The 10,705-nt window shown below is 46.1% G+C and overlaps 1 long non-coding RNA gene across 1 annotated transcript; it reads left to right on the forward strand.

The window, feature by feature from the left end:
- Positions 1 to 6,150: 6,150 nt before the first annotated feature.
- LOC120025012 lies at positions 6,151 to 8,897 on the forward strand. Its single transcript, XR_005472962.1, has 2 exons — positions 6,151 to 7,387; positions 7,458 to 8,897. It is a non-coding gene; the product is annotated as an uncharacterized LOC120025012 (long non-coding RNA).
- Positions 8,898 to 10,705: the final 1,808 nt, after the last annotated feature.

The following is a 10,705-nucleotide window of genomic DNA, read 5'->3' on the forward strand; positions in this document are numbered from 1 at the left end:
TTACCACTGAACCTTACAGTATAGTACATGGTATAGTACATGACTCCACACAGTTACCACTGACTCTCACAGTATAGTACATGACTCCACACAGTTACCACTGAACCTTACAGTATAGTACATGACTCCACAAAGTTACCACTGAACCTTACAGTATAGTACATGACTCCACACAGTTACCACTGAACCTTACAGTATAGTACATGACTCCACACAGTTACCACTGAACCTTACAGTATAGTACATGGTATAGTACATGACTCCACACAGCTACCTCTGAACCTTACAGTATAGTACATGACTCCACACAGTTACCACTGAACCTTACAGTATAGTACATGACTCCACACAGTTACCACTGAACCTTACAGTATAGTACATGACTCCACACAGTTACCTCTGAACCTTAAAGTATAGTACATGACTCCACAAAGTTACCACTGAACCTTACAGTATAGTACATGACTCCACACAGTTACCATTGAACCTTACAGTATAGTACATGACTCCACAAAGTTACCACTGAACCTTACAGTATAGTACATGACTCCACACAGTTACCACTGAACCTTACAGTATAGTACATGACTCCACACAGTTACCACTGAACCTTACAGTATAGTACATGGTATAGTACATGACTCCACACAGTTACCTCTGAACCTTACAGTGTAGTACATGACTCCACACAGTTACCTCTGAACCTTACAGTATAGTACATGACTCCACAAAGTTACCACTGAACCTTACAGTATAGTACATGACTCCACACAGTTACCACTGACTCTTACAGTATAGTACATGACTCCACAAAGTTACCACTGAACCTTACAGTATAGTACATGACTCCACAAAGTTCCACTGACTCTTACACAAGACAGAGATGTGTACAGGTACAGGCGAGACATGCCCGCTGAACCGCTGTCATCCTGGCCAACATGATTGCGTACATCACCTTCGGCGGCTAGTCTGAATTTATGAGACACATGCCTGTTTCTGCATGACTTGTTTGATTGCATTCTCTGGTTTGTGGCTTCGCTGGCAAGGCCTTAAAACCTCACACCTGCAGAGTTCTAAAGGACTGAACTGTGGGTGTAGGGGAGATAATGAGGAACCAGGTAATCTGAGGCCCTCTCTCTCTCTCTCTCTCTCTCTCTCTCTCTCTCTCTCTCTCTCTCTCTCTCTCTCTCTCTCTCTCTCACTCTCTCACACACACACACACACACACACACACACACACACACACAGAGAGAGAGATATCACAACCCATCTCCTTAAAAGGAATTTCCATCAGGCAGCAACCCCACCCTACCTATTCCATACATAATGTCTTTATCAAACAGTCTCCATTTACTCCCATGTGTGGTTACAAATGATCTCCTGTAGCAATAACACAATAAGTGTTGTCTGCTATCTATGTTAGCCTGCTTTTTTTTCACTTGGCCTGACACAATCGTGGCATTTATCAGTGTAATTGCATGAGTCGGAAGCACTGATGTTGTCTATTAGGCAGATCTCCATCCTGTTAAGAGCAGAGAGGCTTTTAATGTATGGCCCTGGCTGCAGGAGTGGACTCAGCACAATGATATGGCTAGTGGAGAGATGGAGGGTTCCTGATGCTGATAATGTTGATCTCTGGACCAGCCAGGCACTCCCAACAAATAGAGAGAGAGAGAGAGAGAAAACAAAGTGAAGCAGAGGTTAATCATTTTATTTACTTGCAGCAATGGATTTATTTTTCTTCCCCCTCTCTTTCCCCCCCATCTCTCTCCTTTCTTTACTGGGCAGTGAGTGGGCTGAGGGAGGGCTGAGCCAGGGGGAAATCGATGGGGAGCGCATTACAGTAAAACGTATTGATTAGGAGAGACCTGCGAGCACCGTGTCGGTCGCGGAGATGGTGGAATGATGCAATGCTTAAAGGAATTTATCCTTTGACTTTTACATTAACCTTTTATTGACTGCTTTGCCTGTCCATAATTAACACTCACTTTAGCTAAAGTGGTTAGTTTGAGCAGTGCAGTGTGGGGCCGGAGCCTGGGCCCTATGGTGAGCTTCTCCGCCAACTAGAGCTCTCCTTGCCACAGACCTTGCGGCCCAAATGGCATCCTATTCACTATTTAGTGCACTACTTTGAACCAGGGCTAAAGGACTCTGATCAAAAGTAGTGCACTATATGGGGAATAGGGTGCCTTTTGGGAGGCAGCCAGACAGAACAGTTCAAGTGCAGTGTGCGGCTGCACTATAGAAGGCCTCTGTGGAATAAAAGGCGATAGAAGCTCAGATTCCTTTCACATTAGCATACTATTTGAGCAGGCCTGCCGGGCTATAGGGTTTCAGGGCAAATTGAAATGAGTGATTGTATTGCCAATCTCTCCTGAGCGAGTGGGCGAGAGAGCACCAGATGGGATAGTTAGCCCATATCTGTCTAGGGTTAATCCATTGGAACACTGGAGACTCACAAACACACTCCTAGTCCTCTAGCTCTGCCTCTCTTTCTCCATTCCGCTCTCCCTCCGCTTTGTCTTTGACCTTACCTTTAAGGTGCTGTTTTCCATGGGGAAAGTGGTGATTTGTGAGAATGTGTATAGTGCTGTAGCTCACAATGCATTTCTATGAGAGTTTAAGGTACCAGACTAGATTTTACCATTTTAGCGGTTAAGTGAAGGTGTGGTATTTGCAGCTATTGGAGGTGGTGGGTTGAATGTTCTTGCCTCTATTATATTTGACACAACTCTCATCCTCATAACTACTGCATTTCTGGTTAAACAAGATCTCTCCATTCCAATTTAATACGGTTAGATTCTCTGTCAGATGAGTACAGTATTACTACATAATGAACTTCACCACATATTTACACTGTCTATCTTCATATCCTTGTTCAGGACAGCAGAAAAGAGGCCAGTGTTTTCTATTGTACCAGTCTAACATGAATAGTTAATTGACTCTAAAACTCAAACGGCACTGTGTTCCCATGGCCTTTGGTGTCGGTCCGCTGATGTAAGCAGAATGTATGCGTGTGATGCGTATCTCTATTCTCTGTGTGTCTGTGTCTCTTTTCATCCAGTTATATATTTATGCCTGGCGTGTCCGTCGTCCTCTCTCTGAAGTGGCGCTTCCTTTAATTCTGCCCCTAAATAAATCATGAGAACATTTAGACCCATGTGTTGTCGCGCAGCCCCAAGGTCAGCTGATCCTATTATTTATCAAGTCATATGCTACATAATGGTACTTAGAGCATGTTAACACATTCTATTATCAGGCCCCTGATCTGAGGCCTGGAAGATATATGTGGATGGTGTATGTTAATACCGTCCTCTTGGTGTAATGCACTACCTATCAGAGGGTTAGACCACAGCTGAATGGTACCACTTAGCTAAACAACTACTCCAGCATTAAGTGGCCCTTGGTTGAAATATAGAACGGCCAATTGAGGCAGGGACGGCCTGGACTGCCTGTTCCCTGGCCACATTAAGGACCTCCCCGTCACATCCATAACACACACCTGTTAGGGACCCTAGAGACTGTAGGGGGGTGGGGAGGCAGGGGGAAGCAGGATGCCTGGGGTAGGGATGGGGGAGGTAGGGTGTCAGGGAGTCAGACACCAACCAGCTTCTTTTTCAGAAGGAGGAGGAGGAGGAGATCGTGAAGTAAGGAGTAACTCTGACACACACACACACACACACACACACACACTGTGACCACAACCCCCCACCACCACTGTCCCCTCGCACCCATCCCCTCCTTCACTTCCAGGTCAGGGGTCAGCCTCATCTGTCACTATGGAAGACATATTTACATTGACAGTCCATACTGCCACCAAGTCACCTGTGTAAATACAATACTGATTCCTACTGAGACGTCTCATACCGTGATGCTTCGGTATCCATTTTGATCCAACAGACTAGGTGGTGGAAACAGTAGAAGTCATAATCCATGAATCATATAATGTAGAGTAGTGCAGAAACACCATGTAATTACACCAGAGGGTTGTTTCTCTATCTGTCTCTCTTGTTCTGACTGGATGAAAGGAGAGGGCTTTCCAGAGAAACCATCTGGCGGTGTGGAAATGACTGGAGCATTAATCACTGAGGATACTGTTGCTTTGTCATCATATTGACGGTTTAAACCACAACACACACAGATCACACACCCATGTAGGGCTGCATACAAAACATTCCTGACTCTCACCTCTCAAACAGATCACATACCTACCCCAGAGAGACACACACACACACACACACACACACACACACACACACACACACACACACACACACACACACACACACACACACACACACACACAGCCTTACACCCTGCAGGGTCTAATAGGGGCCGGTCTAATTGGAAGTCATAAAGAGAACAGGAGAGGAAACGCAAGCCTACTGCCTCCTGGTCAAACACACATTGGTCCTCCCTGCGTGTTTACAGAAAACACACAACACACACTCAATTACCTCCCGTTATTGTGTGATCTGCTCAAACTCACTATCAGTCAGATACAGATCTCATTTGCTTTGTTATACAGTGAACCACCACTGTTGATTTACATTGCTTCTGTGTAACAATGTGTAATGATGGTGGCGTCTGTATAGGAGGTGATTTATGTCCAGAGGAGTGTCTGACCTGTCCTGTTATTTCCTGTCCTTGTCTGTCCCTCCAGGTGCCATTCCAGCCTGGCCCAGACCCTGCCCCCAGAAGAGGCCCCCGTGGACCGGCCGTTTTGGGCTGACGACGACCCCAGCATGCCTCTGCCCTTTGACCTAGCTGACATCATCAACAGGGTGGAGTCACTCCTCTGGAGGTTGGTCACAGACACACATAAGCGGAAACAGCCACACAGATAGACACACATACACACACACACACACACACACACACACACACACACACACACACACACACACACACTTAAATAACTCACTTATATGAGTCTGCATACCTTCCTGTAGCTCCTTGATTGTCCTGTCACCATACAACAATACTTAACCATCTCCTTCATAGACCTACGTGGTGTTGCCACCACCCTCTTTTCTGTAACTGCTGGCTCTCTGGTCAGCAGTTATCTTCCTTAGTCATAAATACAGTTGAATTATCCCATCCTGTTGGCATTTAAACTCAGCAGACATTACTCTGCAGTACGCTGGCCTTTTCATAGCCACCATGGCTCTCTGCTTGGCTCATTAGATGTTTCCCAAATGGCACCCTATTCCCCATGTAGCGCGCTCCTTTTGACCCGATACCTATGGGCCCTGGTCCAGAGTAGCCCACTATAAGGGTAGTAGGGTGCCATTTGGAATGCAGACTTTGGCTCCTTCAGTCTGTGTGTTAATTACAGTGTGTGGCCGGGTCCCGGCCCTGCCTGCACTCTGACATCTCAATGACTTGTTGTCATACAGACGGAGTGAGTGACTGGATGGGCTGTGAATAGAGGGATGGAGGAATGACTGGGCTTGTGTTTTCTTTCCCCCTGTCAGGATGTGACGGATGGGACACAAAGAAAAGAGAAGGAGAAAGAGAGAGAGAGTCACCCCGTCATCTGAACAGCCTCTATCATGAGGACAGACGACAGAGAAGGAGAACAGGACCTACCAACTCCTTATGGTGTCAACGTCCTCCAATGGGGGTACACTTCCCCACCCCAGCCCACTCTGAACCCCACCCAACCCTGTACCTCGCCCCACCCCAGCCCACCCTGAACCCCACCCAACCCTGTACCTCGCCCCACCAAGCCCAAACCAGTCTCATCTAGCTTTGCTTGGATGGACCCAACATGGCTGCAACATGAGGATGGAACCCTGAGTAGTGCTTTGCTAACATGCTATAGCTGGTATTGGAACTAGTCTCACAATGGTAATGTGGACAACCTGCAGAATTAAAACTGAATGTGTAGGAATGTATTATTTCAATGAATGTTCTGTTTCTTTTCTACATTTAACCAGCTTTGTGTATGGATATGACAAATAGTCATACAGATGTAGGATCTTAATTTGACCTGTTTCTCACAGCAGCGTAATTATCCTGCAGCAAAAGGAAATGTGAATTATTGGGTGGATTATAATTAATGGACATTTTTGTAGGGGTTGATACATTTTTACTTAGGGCAAATCAAGTCTGACATTTTCAAGTGGAAATGACAAACTTCAGAAATCCTTTTAAACCTTGAATACACTACAAGTTTGCATTTCCTGCAACAACAGGGTGATCAAATTAAAATCCTATATCTGTAGTACATTTATACTTTCTGTTTCTAATTCAGTGTTGTTCTAATTATACTGTTGTATCCTAATGTCCATTCACTTCCTGTATTTCACAACTTTCTTGTTCAGAATCTCACAGGGCATGACTTTGTGTTAGTAAGATGTGACTGAAAGTGTGTGTGTGTGTGTGTGTGTGTGTGTGTGTGTGTGTGTGTGTGTGTGTGTGTGTGTGTGTGTGGTTGAATGTGTGTCACTGCAGTATTTACAGTATGTGATATTGTATATGTGTGAAGCAGTATGATAGGGATAGGGCCTGTAGCAGGGCTGGGAGATGTCTGTGCTAGAGAGGAAAGGACATGAGTCTAGTAGGCCTCTATGTTCTAGTAGGCAGGCCTCTGTCTGCAGGCCTGCCTTTAGTCTGCTCTGTAGGGCTGAAAGGCAGCCCTGACAGACAGCTACTGTAGGGCTGAAAGGCAGCCCTGACAGACAGCTACTGACAGACAGCTACTGTAGGACTGAAAGGCAGCCCAGGCAGACAGCTACTGTAGGACTGAAAGGCAGCCCAGGCAGACAGCTACTGTAGGGCTGAAAGGCAGCCCAGGCAGACAGCTACTGTAGGACTGAAAGGCAGCCCAGACAGACAGCTACTGTAGGACTGAAAGGCAGCCCAGGCAGACAGCTACTGTAGGGCTGAAAGGCAGCCCAGGCAGACAGCTACTGTAGGGCTGAAAGGCAGCCCAGGCAGACAGCTACTGTAGGACTGAAAGGCAGCCCAGACAGACAGCTACTGTAGGACTGAAAGGCAGCCCAGACAGACAGCTGCTGTAGTGCTGATAAGCAGCCCAGGCAGACAGCTACTGTAGGGCTGAAAGGCAGCCCAGGCAGACAGTTTATGTAGGGCTGAAAGGCAGCCCAGGCAGACAGTTTATGTAGGGCTGAAAGGCAGCCCAGGCAGACAGCTACTGTAGGGCTGAATGGCAGCCCAGGCAGACAGTTTATGTAGGGCTGAAAGGCAGCCCAGGCAGACAGCTTATGTAGGGCTGATAAGCAGCCCAGGCAGACAGCTACTGTAGGGCTGAAAGGCAGCCCAGGCAGACAGTTTATGTAGGGCTGAAAGGCAGCCCAGGCAGACAGTTTATGTAGGGCTGAAAGGCAGCCCAGGCAGACAGTTTATGTAGGGCTGAAAGGTAGCCCAGGCAGACAGCTACTGTAGGGCTGAATGGCAGCCCAGGCAGACAGCTGCTATAGGGCTGAAAGGCAGCCCAGGCAGACAGTTTATATAGGGCTGAAAGGCAGCCCAGGCAGACAGCTGCTATAGGGCTGAAAGGCAGCCCAGGCAGACAGTTTATGTAGGACTGAAAGGCAGCCCAGGCAGACAGTTTATGTAGGACTGAAAGGCAGCCCAGGCAGACAGTTTATATAGGGCTGAAAGGCAGCCCAGGCAGACAGTTTATGTAGGTCTGAAAGGCAGCCCAGGCAGACAGTTTATATAGGGCTGAAAGGCAGCCCAGGCAGACAGTTTATGTAGGTCTGAAAGGCAGCCCAGGCAGACAGTTTATATAGGGCTGAAAGGCAGCCCAGGCAGACAGTTTATGTAGGTCTGAAAGGCAGCCCAGGCAGACAGTTTATATAGGGCTGAAAGGCAGCCCAGTTAGACAGCTACTATAATGTGTGGCTGATAGAAGGATCCCCATCCCAACTGCCACTCTCTCTTCATAATTGCAGCTGTTCAATGGCTTTTCATTAGTCTTAAAGCGTGTAGAGCACCACTTTCCCTGTATCGCTGCAGGCCAGAAAGTCAGATCCACGGCTTCTGACAAAACCAGCCAGGAAAGAGAAGCTATGGGTGAAAATGGGATGGTTGTCAAAGCCAAGCAGAGCAGCCTTCTTTTTATTTCTTGGTAACACTTTATTTCAGGGATCATCAACTAGATTCAGCCGCAGGATGAATTACAAATCATTTTTAACTGCAAATTGACCCCAAGAAGCCCAAACAGATATAATATTTGACTAAAACTTAATAATTTCAAACTTGCTTATATTTGTACACGATTAATTGTCTCTCTATTGTGCGTGGGAATACTTGGGAATTATAAAAAAGTTATTCTTATTTTATTTATTTTTTGCTTAGAAAACTTGGGTGCGAAATAAAAAAAATGTATATGCCGGCCACCAGTTGGGCAGCCCTGCTTTATTTGAACTAGCCACCATAATGCCTTTATAACAATGTTGTAAACATGTCATAACGCTTCATAGCTTGTGTCATTGTCATAACTGAAGCTTTATGTTAGTTATGCTGAAGCTTTATGAAGTTATGACTCGTGGTATGAAGCTTTATAACATAGTCAGGACATTTTTATGAAGGTTATGAAGAGATCATGGTGTTTAGTTCAAATGAAGTGTTACCAATTTCTTTATCTATCTATATCAACAGGAAGTAGAACTGATATATAGTGTTAAAAATGCACTTATAAAAATAAATTAACTTCTGCAAATTTTTCCAATTTCAAATGTTAACAGTTGCCAAATTGTTGTTCTCTTGCTTAATCTTTTTGTATGTTGACTGAGGTTGAGATTGTAGACTGGCTGTATTGTTGAGTTGAACAACTATGTGCTCTCTGTTTCACAGCTCAGCTTGTCTGTCTGAAGCTTTAGGAAGGCAGTAAATAAACCAAGACAGTGTTTTATGACCCTCTGCTCTCTGTGTGGTGCTCTCTGTTGTGTCCAAGGCTCCTGCATCATGTTCATCATCACACTGTATCCCACTTTGGCCTTGCTGTGTGTCTGTGCGTGCATGTGTCCGTGTGTGTATTTGTGTGTGTGCCTGTGCTTTTGTGCATGCATGCACATTTACACATGTACACATTTCATTTACCAGGCTGTGTGAGTAGGCTATCTAAGTGTGTTTTACCTTTTCCTGGAGTATATTTGAGCAATGAATTGAGACTAATTTGTCAGGTGAGTGTGAGTTACAATTCTCTGGCCTGCATGCCCTGTCACCACCTGGCCTCTCTCTCTCCCTGCCAGATAGATGGGATGCCCTGGCAGCCATCTGTACAAAGTCCTGTTATTTACTGGCCTCTCTAGCCTATTTCACTGGCAAACAAATTAGCCCAAGTGTGTCTGCAGCACAACTAACCCCTGGGTTTCAGGCCACTCTGTCCATCGACTTACTCTGCCAGGCCATCCCAGCCCTAGCCATGTCTCTGTAAGGCAGATAGACCGGCCATTCTGTCTGTCCTACTCTAGCTTGCTCTCTACTATGATGTACTGTACGTGACTGTATATTAGACATTAAACGAGAAGAGTATTTCTTCTGTGTATTTATTTCATTTAGTCATGAACACAGTCAATTAAAGTTCATATTTTGAAGGGTAGTTATAATTGGAACTGGGTGTGTCTATAGCTAAATGTAAGGGCTGCTGTTTCACACTACCGGTGTGTAGAAATGACTTTTTAACTGAATAATTACTCATAAAATAATAATACACCCCTATGCAGGTTTATAGGCCTCTCCTGCCAGGAAGGGCCTGCTGGGTTTACACAGTCAGTTGAAGCCACAAGCCCAGCCAAGCTGAGGAAAGTCTACTGTAGCTAAGTTACAACCATGGAGACCTGCCTCACTGCTATACCCGGCTCTACCCAACTACCTAAGGCCATGCACACTCTCAACCCTTAACCCTGGCCTAGATACAGCTAGCTCCATGTAGTATAGTATTGAGGTAACCACCCATGTATAGTGATACCTACCACCTCAGTGGGATCTAACAATGACTCTATGTAGAAGAACAAAAGACTAACATAATCATCCTCTCTCTATCTCTCTCTCTCTCACCCCCTCCCTCCCTCCCTGATCCAAGAGTTAACCGGCTGAATTAGTTGAGCAAACACAGGCGACTGATTGATTGATGTACGTGGAGTTAGATGATGATGAAGTATGGCCATTGTTCTGTGTGTTTTTCCCTGTCCAACAGCCCCATAGGTCGGCCATGTTAACTACTTCCTGTAGTGGCTGAGTGACTGAGTGATGGATGGGCCTAGCTGGGTATATACTGTCCCCCTGCCTGGCCGGGCCCCGGGGCTGCTGGGAAAAGGCCCCAGTTGAAGAGACAATTACATTGTGCTAGAGGGGTATGCATTGTTCTGGCCAGGTCAGCAGGCAACAGACCAACCCAGCCTCAATTAAGCCAACAATAGGTGGCAGGGAAGACAAAATAACCAGGTGTGTGTTGTGGAAGGTATCGGTTTGGGGTCATATCCCTTTCACATGTGTGTGTGTGTGTGTATGTGTGGCCAGGGATTGGGTGAAAGGGGTGTTTGGAAGTGAGTGTGTGTGCGTGCGTGCTGGTTGGTGGCCCTAGGCAGTAGTAATAGTAGGAGCAGTCAGCGGTAGATGGTATCACTACTCAGAGGTCTCTGTCAGCAGTGGGCTGGCCCATTATCATTTATCAATGACAGAGACCAGCACCGGTCAACACAACGACACAACATTGACTTATTGACCT

Source organism: Salvelinus namaycush, chromosome 30, assembly GCF_016432855.1.
Source record: "Salvelinus namaycush isolate Seneca chromosome 30, SaNama_1.0, whole genome shotgun sequence".
In the NCBI taxonomy this organism is placed as follows: Eukaryota; Metazoa; Chordata; class Actinopteri; order Salmoniformes; family Salmonidae; genus Salvelinus; species Salvelinus namaycush.